Below are 19,262 nucleotides of genomic sequence, written 5' to 3'. Positions count from 1 at the left end.
CAAGGACACTTTGAAGTGTTTTTACTGGAGCTTTTGCCTGCTGAAGATACCTGCCTGCTGGACCTTCCTGCTGTGGACCTTCACCTGTCTGCTGAGCCTTGCCTGCTGTGGACTTCACCTGCCTGCTGGAGCTGCTTATCTGGTGAAACCTCTTCTTAGCCCGCTGGAGCTGCCTGGCTACTGAGATCTCCCTGCCTGCCAAGCTTCCCTGCCTGCCTGAAGGAAACCACTGCCAGTCACCAGGCACAGGCCTGAGGAGTACCTACCTGTTGCAACTTCCTATAGGACCTTCCCCAAGGCACACCACAACAGCACAGGCAAAATGAGCAGACCGCTGACCCCCTGGTTCCACAACACGGTGAAGCTGCAGAGGAAGGTGGAAGCTAACAGCTCCACACTGCATCCGAGCAGGAAGACCGCCACAGAGCTGCTGGTGACCAAGATGGGGTTCACAGCAGCAGAGATCTGGTACACATTGTCAGATGTACCAAAAGGCACATACCTTCTGACGTTCATATCAGGACAAATCAGCAGGAGTTACTGGCAGATGTGCTGGTCAAGACAGGACAAGAAACCCTTCTCTGACTTCCACCTGGGGTGCCAGCTCGTGATGGAGGTCACAAAAATGACCGTGCATGACTACAATCTGCACTTCAATATCCAGGATCTGACCACCTTCCTGCACCGCCACTACACTGTGACGAAAGAACCCTCCCGCAACCTGGACAGGGATGACATTTGGGATGGTAAATGGAGAGTCATGGTGAAGCTGAAAGCGGGCCCATTGGCCCCAGATGGAATCCATCACCCACCTTCCAGCTTTACCCTAGGGCACGACTAGGGCTACTTCTACTACCCCGGGCAGCCCAAACTGTGCAACAAGTGCAGCAAACCGGGCCATACAGTCAAAGATTGCACTGTGCAAGTGTGCAAAAACTATAAAAGGGAAGGACACACAGCCAAGGCATGCAAAAAGAAGCCCCCTGCAACCTCTGTGGGGCTGTGGGAACCTGGCTGCAAGGACTGTCCACAAAGAGCCAAGTCCTTTGCCCAGGCAGCCAAACCTCAGTGGCAAAACACACAAGAGGAGGCTGCCGTGGCCAGCCCTCCAGTCCCAGCCTCCAGGAAGACCATGGAAACTGGCAGGAGGAAAGGCCCTAGGTAGGAGCAAGCCAAACCTGACCAGGACCCCACCCAGGCACCGGAGCTACAGACCACCGAAGAAGAAAGGACTGCCATCCAAGAGAGCAGCGGGCTCTCTGGGCCAACAGACGACACTCCCCAACCTACCACTGAGATCCAGGAAAAAGGGCCCTGGATGAAACAGGAACACAGAAAAAGGAGGCACAGTCCCCCACAAGCAACAAAAAATACCAGAAAGAAACACCTGAGCAACCACAACCCCTACTCCAATCCTGAGGAGTCAGAACTAGAAAAGGAGGGGCCAGATGACCAACTGGACCAGGTGACCAAAGTGCTGCAGGAGGTGAGGGTACTGACAAGCGTTGTGGAGGTGTCCTCACCACCTTCGCCAGCAACATGCGATCAGGAGGAGGCCACCATGGGGGACAGAGAGCAAGGCCTACCCGCCAACCTGAAGGAGGAAGAGTCCGAGACCAGCCAGGAGCTCAAGCCAGCCTCAGTGAAGCACCAAGCAACTGTGGCCAAGACAGAAGTCCCAGCACCGGAGAATCGCCAGGAGCCTAACGAGCTCTGTAAGTAGCCTTGTCACTCTGTATAAGCCGCTAATTATTTTGACTTGATAATTAGTATTTAAGTCTAAGTTTAGCTCTTGAACACTAATTAAGATGGCTATTTCATTGTTTTCCATAAATGTGGGAAGTATCAGAGACAAGTGCAGATGTGCTACCCCCTTGAACTTTCTTTCCAGTCAGGAATGTGATTTGTATATGATTCAGGAATGCTCCATCCCCTTTGCAGCTTCATACACACACTTAGAACAGCAGTGAACATTTGGGCCTTCCTTTTGGTCTGGGCAGAAAAGCACTAGGTCTGTAGGAGTCACTACCTTAGTCAGAGGGAAGTGCTTCACAATGGACTTGGTCACCAAAGGCAGCAGGGCTCTTGTCATTGACGGCTGGTTGGCAGGAGAGCCAGTTAGACTGATTAATGTGTACCCCTCTTCTGATTTAGGTAAGAGACGAGAGCTGGTCCAGTGCCTCAGACCACAGCTGGTCACCTCAAGAACAATCATGATGGGTGGGGATTTCAACTGTATTCTAGAAAGTGGTGGTCGATGTGGGACCAGGGCTGGGGAAGGATGGATGGATGATGCTGCAAAACTACAGGCTGAGATTATAGGTTAGGCCTCCCTGACAGATGTCATTGGATCAATGGGGCTGGATGCCAGGAACTTCACCTGGAGCTGCCCTGATGGATCCTTGCGCTCCAGGATAGACTTTGTTTTCACTTCTAAATCAGTGAGGATCAGGCAAAACTCCATGGTAATGGTGCACTTCTCTGATCACAGGGCTATGAAGTTCCAGGGGGAAGTGACATGCATGTTCCTGGCAGGTCCTGGAAGCTGAATAGTTCTCCGCTGGGGAGAGTGGATGTACAGGAGGAGCTGAGGACTTACAGTCAGTGGCAAGGCATGAAAGACACCTTCCAGTCCACAGGGGAATAGTGGGACTGGGTGAAAGGCAGGATTCAGGACTTCATTAAGAATGTGGGCAGAAAAGCAGCAAGGGGGAGAAGGAAGGAGTTCAGCCGACTGCAGCCACAGCTGCAAGAATTGCACGACCTCCAACTCCGGGGATGGAACACCATGAACCCTCTGGAGGAAGTCAAGAAAGAGCTGAGTGAGCACTTTCATGAATAATCCAGGAGGATCATCTTCTGTTCTAAGGTGGAGAACCTGGAAAAAGTGGAGAAATGCAACTCCTTCTTCTTAAGGAACATCCAATCCCTGCACACCCCTCTCGTTCAACTGCGCAACAGGGAAGGAATTTTATGTGACATCAAGGATGACATTAGGAAGGTTGTGACAGACATCTATGGGGAGCTCTACTCAGAGAAAAGACCAGGGGGGATCAGGCAGAAAAGTTTTTGTCAGGTATCCCAAGAAAGGTTTCCACAACATCAAGGGAAGTCCTTCAAGCCCCCTCACTTTGGAGGAGCTGCACCACACAGTTAAATCCCTCAAACCAGGAAAAACACCAGGTAGTGACGGTCTGCCAGTTGAATTCTACGCTTCATTGTGGGATCTAGTGGGACCAGACCTTCTGGAGCTGTATGATGAGATGGAACAGGATGGAATGATGCCCCACACTTTAAGGGAGGGAATGATCAAGCTCCTGTGTAATCATAAGGGAAGAAATGTGACATCTATCTCTGAATGTGGACCACAAGATCCTGGCCAAGACAATGGTACATAGACTCAACGGCGCTATGGGAGAGATAATTCACCCAGAACAAACCTGCAGGGTTCCAGGACTCAGGGTCGCGGATAACCTAGCACTGATCAGGGACATGATCCAGTACATCGCAAAATGAAATATCCCTGCTGCTCTGGTCTGTTTCGATCAGGAAAAGGCCTTTGTCTGTGTCTCCCACAAGTTCATGGAGAGGGTACTGCAGAGCTTCGGGCTGTGGAAGCGGTTCTGAAATCATGTTATAACAATGTAAACAGATATATTCAGTTCAGTCATTGTAAGTGGTTGGAAAACAGAACATTTTTCTATCAGGTCTGGGGTAAGACAAGGCTGCCCGCTCTTACCCTCCTGTTTGTTTTGGTTATAGAGCTACTCACCGAGTACATAAGGAAGAACCCGAGCATCAGAGGGATCCCAACACCAGGAGACGCAAAGAAAGAAGTTAAGTGGGCTCTGTATGTGTACAACGTCACCCTCTTCTGTATAGATGGGAAATCGATACAGTTCCTCCTGGAGGCATGCAAGGCTTTGGAAAAGCATCGGGGCAAAGATCAATGTGGACCAATCGCAGGCAAAGCTCTTCAGCCACTGGGACCTATGCAACAAGCCTCTCCCTTTCCCCATTAAGGCAGGACTGGTAAGGATACTCTCTGTCTGGCTTGGGGGGCCAGGAACAGCGGTGAAAAGATGGAATGAACACCTGGCCAAAGGCAAACACAAACTGAGGCTCTGGAGCCTGAGAAACCTGAGCAGTGAAGGTAAGGCTCAGGTGCTCACGAACAATGCACTGCATGTACTACAGTATGTGACACAGGCCTGGCCACTCCTGGCCAGTGTAGCATGGGCTGTAAACAGCATGGTTTTCCACTTTGTTTGGCACTCAAAGATGGACATGATGACAAGGTCAGTCATGCAAAAGGAGCACCGCATGGAAGGAAAGGCAGTCACTGACATCCTGGCATTCCTCAGGGCCTTCTTTGTGGGTGGCTGCATTCAAATAACCCTGCTCAACAAGAACAAGGACCACTCAGCCTACAGGGTCTTCCACTTCTTCCTGCTCTTGGTATGGAGAAGACTGGGATGGGATAAGTGGGAGAATACAACACTGTTCAACTGGGACCTCCCCTGGTACTGCAAGGAGATTGAAAGGTTTGTGGTGGAATTTTGGCTGAACTGTGTCCAGAACAATCCACAGACTAATCAGGTCCAGGGACACCACAGAACCAGTGAGCGACCTGCCGCCTGCTACAGCAGCAGCTGTGTGGGAAAATGTATCTTCTCCGTTCCTGACCAACAGGCACAGAGACATTGCATGGATGGCCGTGAAAGGGGGACTGCTATTTTGGTAATTTACGCACAGCAGGGCCTGGGCCCACACAGAGAATGTTCAAGGGGATGCCCTGCAGAGGAAACTGCATACCATCTGTTCTGGGCCTGCCCTTTCGTCCAGAGACTGCGGGCAGCCTTAAGACAAGAAATGGTAGCCCACATCCCATACCCAAACATTACTCACCACTCCTTGCTGTATGGGCTGTTTCCAAAGACACACTCAGTGGAGGTTATCCAAGGATGCTGGAGAATCCTCTGCTGCATAAAGGGCACCCTCCTGTATGCCAGAACCCGATTGGTTACACATGGAGAGATGGTGAACGGGGAAGCGTTCCGCAGAATGGTAAACAACCTACTGAGAGATTGCACAGCCAAGGACAACAAGGAGAGTAAGAAAGAGGAAGAACTGGAAACCCTAAACCCCTCTTTCCCATTGAACTTCTCATACTGCCCCAAGGAGCCAAACACCTTTCTTTCTTTAATATGTAACCACCGGGAATGTAAAAGTATATTTGAAACAAAGTTGAAGTGGACTGCCCTTCCTAACGGAAGCAGTACTACTCTGTAAAACCTATGTATTGCCTACTTTTAGCACTTAATAAGGTTTTTGAAATTTAAAAAAAAGTGGTTCTCCCTTAGTGATGCTCATCCATTTTACTTTGGATGTGCTAACCCCTGTGATGTCCCTAAATGCTGGATACTCAACTGCATAATTTCTGGTAGTGGGGGACTGCGTTCGCGCATTCCTCTGATCTCTGGTAACAAGAAAGACAAAAGGAAAGCAAAAAGTCCCCGGATGCTTGTTTCTGGTCCTTGATTTTTGTAATCTTTTAAGTTTTTAATTATTTTAATGTATTTAATTCTGCATTTTGCCTTGATTCATCCATTCATCCATGTATTCCTCCATCCCTTCCTCCATCTACTATCCATGATAGGCACATAGCTGCGCTACAGCATTCGGTTTCTCTAGGTGTATAATAATTCCCCTTTCTCCTGGCCACCCTGACTGTAGTGCACTGCAGACACATCAGGAGCATAATTAATTTTTTAATTATTATTCCCTTTCCCTTGGACCACCTTGCAGTCATAGTTTTTTTTAAAGAATTATTCCATTTACCTATGCATCTATCTGTGACTAACACAGGTGTCTCAAAACAGATGGAGATAAAGCAAATAGTGGTATATTCATGTTATGTTGGCTGATTTGGAATGACATTTTATGGTTTGGTGGTATGGTTTGACTTTATTGGGTTTGATTAAATTGGTAAGCAACCCCACTAATATTATACTATTTCAAACTGTAACATTGAAAAGATTCACTAACTACATGTTTAGTCTTGCTTGGTTGCTTTTAGTTTCACAAGAGAAGAGAAGTCCCATCACCTGCAGTACTGCCCAGAAGGTCTGTACACTTACAGTTATTTCAGTCCTCTAATCTCTTCCGCTTGTGCAGCTTAGTGTCACTGCCAACTGAGAACTTTAAGATGGCCGCAAAGAAAGTTGATCCTAAGAAAGTGTTCAGTGAGAAGAAGCAGCTTTCAACTAGTGGAATGCTGACTGCAACCTTTTTTGGGGGAGATGTGTGCCTCCTGGGAGGAACCTGAGAGTAACACTCCTGAACCTACGGCACCACCCACACCTAAGCCCAAGACCATGTCTATCAATGAGGCCGCTATTGCAATCATGATTACACCAACTTGATTTGTCCCTTTAGCAAAGAAGTACTCAAACATTTAGCAAAGTGGAAAGCAGCCACAGCCAGCAATAGTAGATTTTCCTGAAGTTGGAGCAGAACAGGAGGTCAAGGTTCCTGCTGAGCAACAATCTCCTCTTTTAAACTCACTGGCTCCCAGTTCTCCAGCAAGAAAAAGGAAGGGCACTACTCCACCATCTTCTCCAAGCACCAGTTCTGCTGACGATGATATGGACATAGAATGGATCACAGCAGAGTCCAGGAGACGCCAGGAGAGACAAGAAAAAAGAAATGTTCCAAAAAGCCTTCGAATCATGGAAGGGGATGATGAGGGGGATGACGATGATGAGCCAGTAATTGGGGAAGCGGGCACAGAGCAGTCCGATATTACTATAGAAACTGCTCTGAGGAATGTGGCATAGGCAGCAGCCCAAGCTCCCATATTTTTAAGGCTCCAGCAGCACCTGCACCAACCCATACCTCAGTAGACGTATGTACTTCAAAGAAGCAATTGACACACCTACCTACCATCAGTTATTCAGGCATCAACAGTGGTCTAGTAAGAAAGTACTTCTCCCCAGTTTGGGATTTTTTTACTATTTGCAAATGGGAGAACATTGCAATATGCTCTATATGCCGCATGAGTGTTCATCAAGGTATGCTTGGTTTATGCTATGGTACTGGAGGCGAGATGACCCATATAAAAAAACAGCATGCAATCCAGTGGGAGGAGCACCTAAACAAAAATGTGGAAGGTGGTTGCAGTGGTGAAGGTGAGGAGAGCCGTGATACTTTAGCTACAACTGGTCAAATCATGGTGGAAGGTGAGGAACAAAGGGTGAAATTCACCCACAAAGAAGCCCTATCTCCAGTAGTGCATCAGATTCACCTGCCTCATCAACCCCACCTGCTTCATTGATGTCACAATAGCATAGGAAGACTCAGAGTCAGATGGAGACACCATGGCAAAAGGTGACTGCATATTAACCCCTTCGCTGCCAGGCCGTTTCCCCCTCCTGTGCCAGGCCTTTTTTTGCCTCTTTGGAATAGTTCTTGCTTACGCCCTCATAACTTTTTGTCCACATAAGCTATCCACGCCAAATTTTCGTCCTTTTTTTCCAATATCCTAGGGATTCTAGAGGTACCCACACTTTGTGGGTTTCCCTGAAGGAGGCCAAGAAATTAGCCAAAATACAGTGAACATTTTATTTTATTTTTAAAAATGGGAAAAAGGGGCTGCAGAAGAAGGCTTGTGTTTTTTTCCTGAAAATGGCATCAACAAAGGGTTTGCGGTGCTAAAATCACCAGCTTCCCAGCTTTTAGGAACAGGCAGACTTGAATCAGAAAACCCAATTTTTCAACACAATTTTGGCATTTTACTGGGACATACACAATTTTTACTATGTTTTGTGCTTTCAGTCTCCTTCCAATCAGTGACAGAAATGGGCATGAAACCAATGCTGGATCCCAGAAACATAAACATTTCTGAAAAGAAGATAAAATTCAGAATTCAGCAAGGGGTAATTTGTGTAGATCCTACAAGGGTTTCGTACAGAAAATAACAACTGAAAAAAGAAAACTATTGAAATTGAGGTGAAAAAAACAGCAATTTTTCTTAACATTTTACTCAGTAACTTTTTCCTGCAATGTCAGATATTTTAAAGCAATATACCGTTACTTCTGCTGGACTCTTCTGGTTGCAGGAATATATAGGGCTTGTAGGTTCATCAAGAACCCTAGTCACCCAGAGCCAATAAATGAGCTGCACCCTGCAGTGGGTTTTCATTTTATACCGGGTATACAGCAATTCATTTGCTGAAATATAAAGAGTGAAAAAAAGCTATCAAGAAAACCTTTGTATTTCCAAAATGGGCAGAAGATAAGGTGTTGAGGAGCAGTGGTTATTTGCTTATCTCTGAATTCCGGGGTGCCCATACTAGCATGTGAATTACAGGGCATTTCTCAACTAGATGTCTTTTTTTACACACTGTCTTACATTTGGAAGGAAAAAATTTAGAGAAAGACAAGGGGCAATAACACTTGTTTTGCTATTCTATGTTCCCCCAAGTCTCCTGATAAAAATGATACCTCACTTGTGTTGGTAGGTCTAACGCCCGCGACAGGAAAGGCCCCAAAACACAACATGGACACATGCCATTTTTTGGCCGAAAACAGAGGTGTTTTTTGCAAAGTGCCTACCTGTAGATTTTGGCCTCTAGCTCAGTCAGCACCTAGGGAAACCTACCAAACCTGTGCATTTGTGAAAACTAGAGACCTAGGGGAATCCAAGATGGGGTGACTTGTGGGGCTCTGACCCGGTTCTGTTACCCCGAATCCTTTGCAAACCTCAAAAGGTTGGCTAAAAAACACATTTTCCTCACATTTTGGTGACAGAAAGTTCTGGAATCTGAGAGGTGCCACAAATTTCCTTCCACCCAGCGTTCCCTCTAGTCTCCCGATAAAAATGATACCTCACTTGTGTGGGTAGGCCTAGCGCCCGCGCCAGGAAATGCCCCAAAACACAACGTGGACACATCCCATTTTTTGACAGAAAACAGAGGTGTTTTTTGCAAAGTGCCTACCTGTAGATTTTGGCCTCTAGCTCAGCCGGCACCTAGGGAAACCTACCAAACCTATGCATTTGTGAAAACTAGAGACCTAGGGGAATCCAAGGTGGGGTGACTTGTGGGGCTCTGACCAGGTTCTGTTACCCAGAATCCTTTGCAAACCTCAAAATTTGGCTAAAAAACCACATTTTCATCACATTTCGGTGACAGAAAGTTCTGGAATCTGAGAGGAGCCACAAATTTCCTCCCACCCAGCGTTCCCCCAAGTCTCCCGATAAAAATGATACCTCACTTGTGTGGGTGGGCCAGGTGCCTGCAACAGAATAAGGCCAAAAACTTGTAGAGATAGAGGGGATATGTCAGAGTCACCAGATCCTCGGTGTCTGTGCACATTCCCAACACGTCCACCACTGATCAGCTCCAAGACTCTGATAGATAAATCACAGAGGCTGAGAGAGTTCAAGAGGGGGAGAGGGGATTAGGAAGGGAACAGCTGGAAAGAAGGCCTGTAGTGAGAAAAAGGTTAGAACACACAATATGAAAATTATATCTCCTGAAATCAATACTAGACTATGATTCTAAGCCTAGTCATTCTGAAAACATGAACAATCTAAGAATTAAGTTTAAGATGACTAAGTTTCAAGATGACCGGATACCTGTAAAGGAATCAAGATGAATTAAATGAAAACTTTCTTATTCAAGTACTTTCCTTTACATGAGAATCAGAAAAACATTCTGACTAAGTTTTAAACCAGTCATATAAATCCTGTTTTGAGAATCCATACTAGGATCATATAATATTGCATCTAGAAACTCTGGCCTTCTGTGTACTCTTAAAATGTTTCAACACAAATTGCGCATATTGCAGATATATAAATATGGTAAACACCATTAAAGGATTGTCTACTCGAATATTACATAATAAATATCTTAGAATAGTGGCATACAATAAACAACATGAATTAAACTCGAGGAGAGAATCGTGCGTCTTGCTGATTCGAGTGTAACCATGAAAAATGCCAATAAATGGTAGCACGCAATGAATATCAAAGTCAAAGCATCATTAAACTAATCACGCGTCTTGCCGATTCATAAAACACGATGTAAATGCCAAGAAATAACAGCTCACAATGAATAACAAGATCAAAGTACAATGAAACGAATTGCGCTTCTTTGCCGATTCTTAAGCCACTATGCAAATGTCAAGAAATGTTAGCGCTCAATGAACAACAAAGTTAAATCCTCATGAAACTAATTGCACGTCTTACCGATTCGTAGGACATCATGTAGATACCAAGAAATAGTAGCGCGCAATGGACAACAATGTTTAAACAGCATAAAACGAATTGCGCTTCTTGCCAATTCTTAAGCCACCATGCAAATGTCAAGAAATGGTATCACGCAATAAATAACAAAGTCAAACCTTTATGAAACAAATCGTACGTCTTGCCGATTTGTAAACTACCATATAAATGTCAAGAAATGGTAGCGTGCAAGTAATCTGTTACTCATTAAATAATTAAACCAATAATATGAAAATTCTCGACAACGGTGTCGGGACAGTCCAACCACCGTCTTACCGCCTGGAACAATGATCACCAATGAAGGATGAAGGGCAGAAGACTAGAAGATCCAAATAGGCCGCCGGGACAGGAGCTCAGGAAGAAGCTGCTGCTCTGCACCGGGACCTCTGAATAGTGAGCACTGGGAGTTGGGCTGGCTCTCTTTTATAGAGTCTTGGCCCAGCCCAGAACCACGCCCAGGCATGTTGCAGGGAAAGCCTCTGGAAAGCCACCAGAAGTGCCATTGGTACGGCCAATTGCAAGATCTTATTTGCCTTTGCCTCTGCACTGGACTTAAGAACTGCCACTTGAAACTAAGCCAATGCAGAGGTTGAGTCTGATTCCTCTGATGCTGTTGTTGCCAGTGTGATTCTTACTGGTGTTGGCTGCTGTGAGACAAGACTGCCATTTCTGGAAGATGAAGGTGGCACTCCAGAACTGCAGAGTGGGACTTTAAGTTCCAGCCGTTCTTCTTTCAATTCTCTGAATTGTTCAACAATCCATCACTTGTATTTTGAAACATTCCCTTCAGAAAAAGTAATAAAAGTGGGAAGAATGTTTTGAAATGTGGATCAAGTAGTATGACACTGATGTACTCTTTGGAGGAGATAATGCCATTTTGTAACCTTGCATTACAAGTTAAGCGATAGCTTAGGCTCTTAACCAAGGCATGTGCTTCTGGGTTTTTGTTCACACCTCTGAGCGCGAACCTTTCAGACACCTTCTTTAGCTGCTCCTGTAGCACATGAAACAAAAGGATAGCTTGGCCCAGCATACTGTCCTCCTTGCTAACTTTCCGCATAAAAACCTCAAAAGGGAGCAACATCTGTGTTAGGTATTTGAATAGGCCCCATTTGTCAGCATCCATGGTCATAGCTTTCCTAATTGCATTCCCCCCTCTTAGTCATTGATCTGTCTGTACTGCTCAAACAGACGTTGCAACATATAATAGGTTGACTTTCAACATACTGGCACCTCCTGTATCAGGCCTTTGATACTCTGTTAGCGCAATGAGTAATCTGTAGTTGTTCCGGGCTTTAAAAAGAGGGTGCAAAGAGTGCAGGTTCATCTGCAGGTGGCCAGTATGTTGCTGATTATTCCTTCTTTCTCAAGAAAGTCTTGCACAGCCAGGTTGATGCAGTGCGCCAAACACAGGACACTGAAATAGCCACTGTCTGCCATGGCCTTGACTATGTTACTCCCATTATCTGCTGAAACAAATCCAATTTTGAGACATCTGGGTCATAGCCCTTCAGACACCTTGCTACTAAATTTGCAAGATGTTTACAGCTGTAATGTTATTTTTCTATAGTGAACTCGGCCACTGTTCTATGCCCTTGAATGCTCTCAAAAATGTCCTCAGGTCCAAGACTTGTAGATAGCTTTTACTTCACCCCTCAAAAGAGATCCAGTGTGCAGTGATGCACTTGTAATCAGTAGTCTGACAACTGGTCAACATGTCTGTTGTCAGATGCATAATTTTAACAACACTTTGCTGCATAGCTTGTACAACCAATTGCAGTACATCGTGATGTAGCGCTGAAACAGCAACTCTAGCAAAATAGGTTTGACATGGAAACTTTCATGTCAAGGAGATTGATGCCACAAATTCTAAGAATGTCACTCCTTCCACAAAGAATAAGGCAGGAGGTCCAGCACTAACATTTTTGCAGGCTTCCAACTGTAATAATGTGCCATTGGGTGGTTGCGGTCTTAGGGCCCCTTGTGCCTAAACATGCCCATATTAGTACCCTAGATGTTCTTCTTTTCTGGGGACACCGATGCAGGGGACTTTTGAGGAGTAGGTGGTGGTAGACTTAACTCGTACGGTGCCTTGGACGAGGTGATCTCATCCAAGGCACCGGTTCCCGGGTGCCTTGGACGAGATCACCTCGTCCTGCACCCGGGAACTGGGCTTCCCACCCACACCCCCGGTTGTGGATGGAAGGGGAACGCCTTCCCCTTCCATCCCCCACCCCCCCCCCGGCAACCCGATGACGTCAGTGCGCTTACAGTGCGCCAACGTCATCAAATATTGCCGAGGGACGCGCTGGAAGCCATTTGCTTCCAGTGCATCCAGGAGAAAGGAACAAAAAGGTGAGTCCTTTCTTCTTTGGGGGTTGAGGGGGAGAAACAGACACGGGGGAAAGCAAAGGGTCTGCGATCGTGGAGCAGGAATCCCCACTAGGCACCAGGGAGTTATTTTAGGTGTTAGATTTGGGAGCGACCCCTTGGGCAAGGGTCGCTCCCATGGGGGGCTATTTTTTTCAGAATTTCGGCCCCCCCTCGGGGCAGATCGGCCGAATTTTCAGCCAATCTGCCCGAGGGGGGGGCGAAATCCACTAGACACCAGGGATGTTATTTTTTATAATGTTTGTAATGTTTTTTTAGGGAGCGACCCCTTGGGCAAGGGTGGCTCCCATGGGGGGCTAATTTTTTCTGAATTTTGCCCCCCCCCCCCCCCGGGGGCAGATCGGCCGATTTTTTGGCCGATCTGCCCGCAGGGGGGGCCGAAATCCTCTAGACACCAGGGAAATCATTTTTGGCATACATTTTAGGGAGCGACCCCTTGGGCAAGGGTCGCGCCCATTGGGGGCTAATTTTTTCCATATTTCAGCTCCCCCTGGGGGCAGATCGGATGATTTTTCAGGCCGATCTGCCCCCCGGGGGGGGTGGGGGCTGAAATCCACTAGACACCAGGGAAATTGTTTTTGGCATGTATTTTAGGGAGCGACCCCTTGGGCAAGGGTCGCTCCATTGGTGGCTATTTTTTTTTCTTATTTCGCCAGGGCGAAAACCACTAGACACCAGGGATTTTTTTTTTTTTTTTTAGGGCAGCGACCCCTTAGGCAAGGCTCGCTGGCCCAGGGCCAATAATTTTTTTATATGTTTCGCCCCCCCTGGGGCTAGATTGGCCATGTTTATGGCTGATCTGGCCCCGGGGGGGTCGAAACCCACTAGGCGCCAGGGATTGTGAGGTGTGTGTGTGTTTTGTGTGTGTGGGGGCACCCCTTGGGCAAGGGTCGCTCCCCCAAAGGGGAGAAATTTTGGATTGGCCATCTCTGCCCCCCTTGGGGGCAGATGGGCCTATTTTTGTAGGCCCATCTGCCCCCAAGGAGGGCAGAAACCACCAATACGGCAGGGATTTCTTTGGGGGTTCCCCTTTATTTGTTTAGTGCTGGGAGTGCCCCCCGTTTGCCCCCTTTGGCAAGGGTCGCCCACTAAAGGGGGCACAGAGCTTTTGGCCATTTCTGTCCTCCTTGGGGGCAGATCGGCCAATTGTTTTACGCCCATCTGCCATCCTAGTGGGGAGAAGCCACTTAGGCACCAGCGATCCTGTGTGTGTGTGTGTTTTGTGTGGGGGGCAGCACCTTTGGCAATGGTTGCCCCCCAAAGGGGGCACATTAGTGATGGCCATTTCTGCCCACCTTGGAGGCAGATCAGCCTATTTTATTTAGGCCCATCTGCCATCCTAGTGGGGCAGAAGCCACTTAGGCACCAGGAACAATTTCTAAGTTCTTGGTGGTGGGGTGTTTGTCAACTGGCGAAGTATTTGTATTTGTGATTATCACAGTTTATTTCTTTTTTTTGTTCTAGTTCAAAGCTTTTGCTTCCTTTGCTGTGGATCCTTGCGGTTTTGGCAGTAGTTGTCCTGCGGTTTGCATAGTTGCATGTTTTAGGTAAGTGAAAGCAATTTACTCCAAAGGAGTATTGTTGACATGCATGAATGACATGATTGTAGGTGGTGTACTAAATGCAGTATTGTGTGTGAAATTGTCCTTAGATTTGTGCACAATGATATTTGTGTTGTCATATGTCTAATTTGCTTTTTTCATTTTTTCTTTTTAGTGGGATATCATTGGTGATTGCTGTGTCTGTGCAGAGTAGTTGCTGGTGAGTAGCTTTTTCAGGCAAGTGAGTGGTATAGTTTTTTTGTACATAACTCTTTGTGATAAAGCTACACTTTGTTTATTACTTATTTTAGTGCTAGTTGTTGTTGGCAATCCATTTGTTGTTAGTGAGGATCATGGCTAGCCGCAGAGTGACCGCTCAGCAGGTTGTTGGCATGCTCTTTGAGTCGTCTTCAGACCATGATTACGAGACTGACTCTGCATCTGAGGCAGAGGAGGAAGTGAGAGATTCTGGCAGTGAGTTTTCTGTTTGAGAGTATTTTTCTGATGAGGAAGCTACTCTCAGTGCAGATGAAGGGCCTATTTTAGAGGAGGACATTGATGTGCCAAGAGTGCAGCAGCCTGGGGCTGATGGGTTTCCCATTAGAAGATCTGACACCTGGATTGCCTCAAACATGGAGCAGCCACAGTTACCTGCATTTACTGGTCTCCCAGGGTATAGAGACGATACGGAAAACTTTTTGCCTGTCCATTTCTTTCACTTGTTTATGGACAATGTATTTTTGGAAGAGATTGTGGAGCAGACTAATTTGTATGCAGAGCAATATTTGAGGGACAATGCTGCCAGACTTAGGCCTACGTCTAGAACTACTCAGTGGGTTCCCACATATCTGGAAGAGATGACAAAGTTTTTAGGTTTGACTTTTTTGATGGGGTTGATCAGGAAGCCGTCACTAGCTTCTTATTGGTCTACTAGTCCCTTGATGGCAACAGCTATATTTCCTGCAACTATGATACATAATCGCTATTTGCTTATTCTTCGTATGCTGCATTTTGTAGACAATGCTTTAGCCTTGCCACAACATCACCCTGATTGTGACCATCTTTTTAAGATTAGGCCTGTCCTTGATGATTTTGTAGATCTGTTTTCAGAGGTCTATGTTCCAGGCAAAGAGATAAGTGTGGACGAGTCTTTGGTCCTTTTCAAGGGGCATTTAGTTTTTAAGCACTACATTCCTAGTAAGAGGGCACGGTATGGGATTAAATTGTATTTGCTGTCAGAAAGCAGTATAGGATATGTGTATAATTTCCGGGTCTACACTGGTAGGGATTCCAGTATTGACCCTCCTGGTTGTCCGGCCACTTTTGGAGTTAGCGAAAAAATTGTGTGGGAACTTGGTAGACGACTGTTTAACAAAGGTCACCATTTGTACGTAGATAATTTCTACACTGGAGTGCAGTTGTTCAAGGAGTTGTTTAGAGTGGACACTGTTGCTTGTGGCACAATTCGTTCTAACCGGAAAGGCTTTCCAAGGGAGCTTGTCTGTAAAAAACTTGAGAGGGGACAGTGCAGTGCCTTGCGGAATAATGAGCTGCTAGCTCTGAAATTTTCAGACAGGAGGGATGTGTACATGCTATCTACCATCCATGATGATGGTACTTCCCCTGTGACTGTTTGGGGTCAGGTTGCGGAAGTGCGCAAACCTGCGTGCATTTTGGACTAAAATAGGCACATGGGTGGTGTTGATAGAGTAGATCAGAGGTTGGAACCTTACACTGCTCTTCGTAAGTCTTACGTGTGGTATAAAAAGTTGGCCCTACATTTATTTCATTTGGCAACTTTTAATGCTTTTATTGTGTTCAAGGATTGTTCACCTGAGTCAAGGATGACATTTGTTAAATTTCAGGAGTAAGTGATAGAGAGCCTTATTGTGGTGGAACAGGCAACAGTTCCTAGAGTAGAAGTGGTGGAGGAAGTGGGTAGATTGAAAGATCGCCACTTTCCAGATCACATTCCTCCCACTCCCAAAAAAGACTTTCCCACAAAGAAATGTAGAGCATGTTCCCGGAGATCAATCTGGAGGGAGAGCCGGATATACTGCCCCGAATGCCCTTCAATGCCTGGGCTGTGTGTGCCCGGCTGTTTTAGAAGTTACCACACAAGGAAACATTTTTGGGAAATACAGTGAGCGTAAACTGCCTGTTTTATATTTTCATATGTTGAGTTTCACGGTTGGCATTACTGTCATGTATTTAGTTAGAGCTTTTGTGTTTGTAGATTTGTACTTATTTTATAATTAATGAGAGGTTTCTTTGTTTTTTTCAATTCAAGTCAAGCTTTATTCGGTCAATTAACCATGAAAGCATCACATACATTAAAAGAAAAATTTCATCTCATTTTATAATCTGTACAATGATTTAATAATTTTATAAAAAAAACACATAAATAAATACATACATGTGATATCAGAGTATTCATCTAAAATCCTGCCTGGGCACGCTTCGTGGGTCCTTGATTGAAATGGTGATCACGTATATGCCATGCTGCCACTAAAAACTTGCTGACTGCTAAAATTAATTAATTTGATCTATGGCTTTTTTAAAACCCTTATTGCTATACTGCAATTTTCCAGCCCCATTTCCCTACAGGTTTTTCGAATCCATATTGACTGTGGAAAAAAATATGTTGGGCAAAAAAACATAAAATGTTCATCTGTTTCCGGGGCACCGCCAGAAGCCGGACATATATCTGAAGTAGTGATTGGCCCCCAGTTGCAAGTTAAAGACAACATTGGTAAGGACCCAAAACGGAATCTAGCTCATAAACCTTTGCCCTGTAGATCTAGTATAATATCTTAATAGGATTCATACTGCGGAAACCACTTAAAATCAGTAAAAAGATTAGATAATCGACCATGAGTTTTACAACAAATATAATTGTTCCATACATTGGACCAGTAAGCTGATTTCAAAGCAGTTTTATGGGATTTCACTAATTTTTGGGGATTCTCCCAATAATCTCCAAACCCCAAGATACAAAACCAATTGGACACATATTTAATCCAAGGAATAATAGCTGCATTTGGTCTCTTTAGCAGGTCAAGCAATGATGCTTTGTATAAATCCAATTCAGGGTGGTCCAAATCCTTATCCAATATAATAGAGGTCATAGGGAAATTAAGTCAGCTACTTGGTTTAGCCCCAAATCAAGAAACATTGGGATCAGTGGTGTACTTCGGGGGCACACTATCAAAGCCCTCGCAAAATTGTTTTCTCCCACAGTTATATTTGTACATACATAGCTTTATTGGTTACTTTCAACCCTAAAAGCAAAACAACCACCGGTAGAAAGATAAAAGATAAGTAAAAATTATGTTAAAAAGGAAATAAGAGGAATAAAAAAGAACATCCTTTACGGCCTTAAAACACATAAAAACCAAACACCTAATCTCCTACTGACTGTCATTTAAATCAATCATGGGGTATTGTTCCAGTCTAGGTGTGTGGTTAAAATTTGATGACTAAAACATTCCATTGTCAGTTTTTCATGTTGTCCTTATTTGGAAGTAAGTTCCGCATCAGCAACTTTCCCCAAGTGATTAGTACGTACATGCCAGGCAGCTGTAATGTACCTACTAACCGCACAGGGCAAGGGGGGGGAACTTTCCCTCATCAGAATTCTTAAGGCAACAATACAATGTCTTACCCCCACATTCCTACACACTGGCCGTAACCACTTTCGACGCGCAATCAAATAGGCAGGACATAAAAACATAAAATGTACAATGGATTCTGGATTAAGAGTACAGCTCGGACATAAATCAGATCTTGTAGTTGCACTCCACTTACTGCCATATGATTTGAGAGGCAGACAACCATATCTGAACTGGATATATAAACTCTTACTTAATGGGTCAAGAATTATATCCATAAAAGATTCAAAAGACGGATACCATTTAAAATCAAAAAATTGTGAGGTCAATCTGCCGTGAGTAAGGCACAGCAGATAGTTTTCCCTGACGTAAGTCCAGTATACCGTTTTCAAATGATTCTTCTGCTCCTTCCTTATACTTTCTGGATGACTCCATAGCTCACTAAGACCCAATTTGTGAAACCATTTAGAGATGTGATTAAACCAGGGAATGGTGAGTACATTAGGTCTATCCAAGATGTCTTGGATAGACTCCTTGTATGTAGATAACTCAGGGGTGGACCAAACACGGACCCAAAAAAGCAGAGGTCGTAGGGCAACTACATCTGTGATGCGTGGAAGGTCAAGGTCCCAGAACAATGGCAGCAGTGGGGTACTGCGAGGGCAGGCCAAAGTAGACCTCACGAAATTGTTTTCCCCCACTGCAAGCCTGCCAGTGTTTGAGGACCCCAAAATTTCTGCCCCATAGACCGCAGCACTTTGTGCCTTTGCTCTATAAATTTTAATAATTGGAGTAATCACTCTCTCAGAAGTAGACTTATGAAAACGAAGAATGGCTCCAGATGACTGTACCAGGCGAGCCAAACTTTTGTCGATTTGGGCCCCCCAATGCAGATTGTTGCTGATTCTCACCCCCAAGTAATCTATAGAGTTTACCAAACCTAGGGGCGTTCCATTGTAAAATATTGAATATCTCTTGGTGGGGCCACAACCCAAAGTCATGAGTTTAGTTTTGCTATGGTTAAGTTCCAGACCGTAGTCACCGCAAAACGAACTGAACTTGTCCATGAGTACCTGGAGGCCCATAGGGGTTCTGGAGATCAAGAGAGAATCATCGGCAAATAACAAAATTGGAATTTTATGGTGATTCAAAGATGGGGCGTCATTTTGACAATTGGACACGACTTGCACCACCTCATTGATGAACAGTGTAAATAGCGTTGGGGCAAGAACGCAACCCTGGCGCACTCCTCTCTTGATGTCTATTTTGTCTGTGAGTTCCCCCTGATTGCCCCATCTTACTTGTGCAAATGTTTTTTCATGTAATCTTTGGATTAAATGCACTAAGTTCCCTGGGATACCAATTTTGTACAATACTTCCCACAGTTTCTCTCTTGGGACAAGATCAAATGCAGATCTTAAGTCTACGAAA

General features: G+C 45.2%; 1 pseudogene; it reads left to right on the top strand.

Moving 5' to 3' along the window:
- The first annotated feature begins 5,334 nt into the window (after positions 1–5,334).
- LOC138292097 (U1 spliceosomal RNA) lies at positions 5,335–5,475 on the top strand (annotated as a pseudogene).
- Positions 5,476–19,262: the final 13,787 nt, after the last annotated feature.

The sequence above is a fragment of the Pleurodeles waltl genome, chromosome 1_1, assembly GCF_031143425.1.
Source record: "Pleurodeles waltl isolate 20211129_DDA chromosome 1_1, aPleWal1.hap1.20221129, whole genome shotgun sequence".
Lineage (NCBI taxonomy): Eukaryota > Metazoa > Chordata > Amphibia > Caudata > Salamandridae > Pleurodeles > Pleurodeles waltl.
The sequence above is the reverse complement of the archived record's forward strand: the minus strand, read 5'-3'. Positions and strand labels throughout refer to the sequence as shown.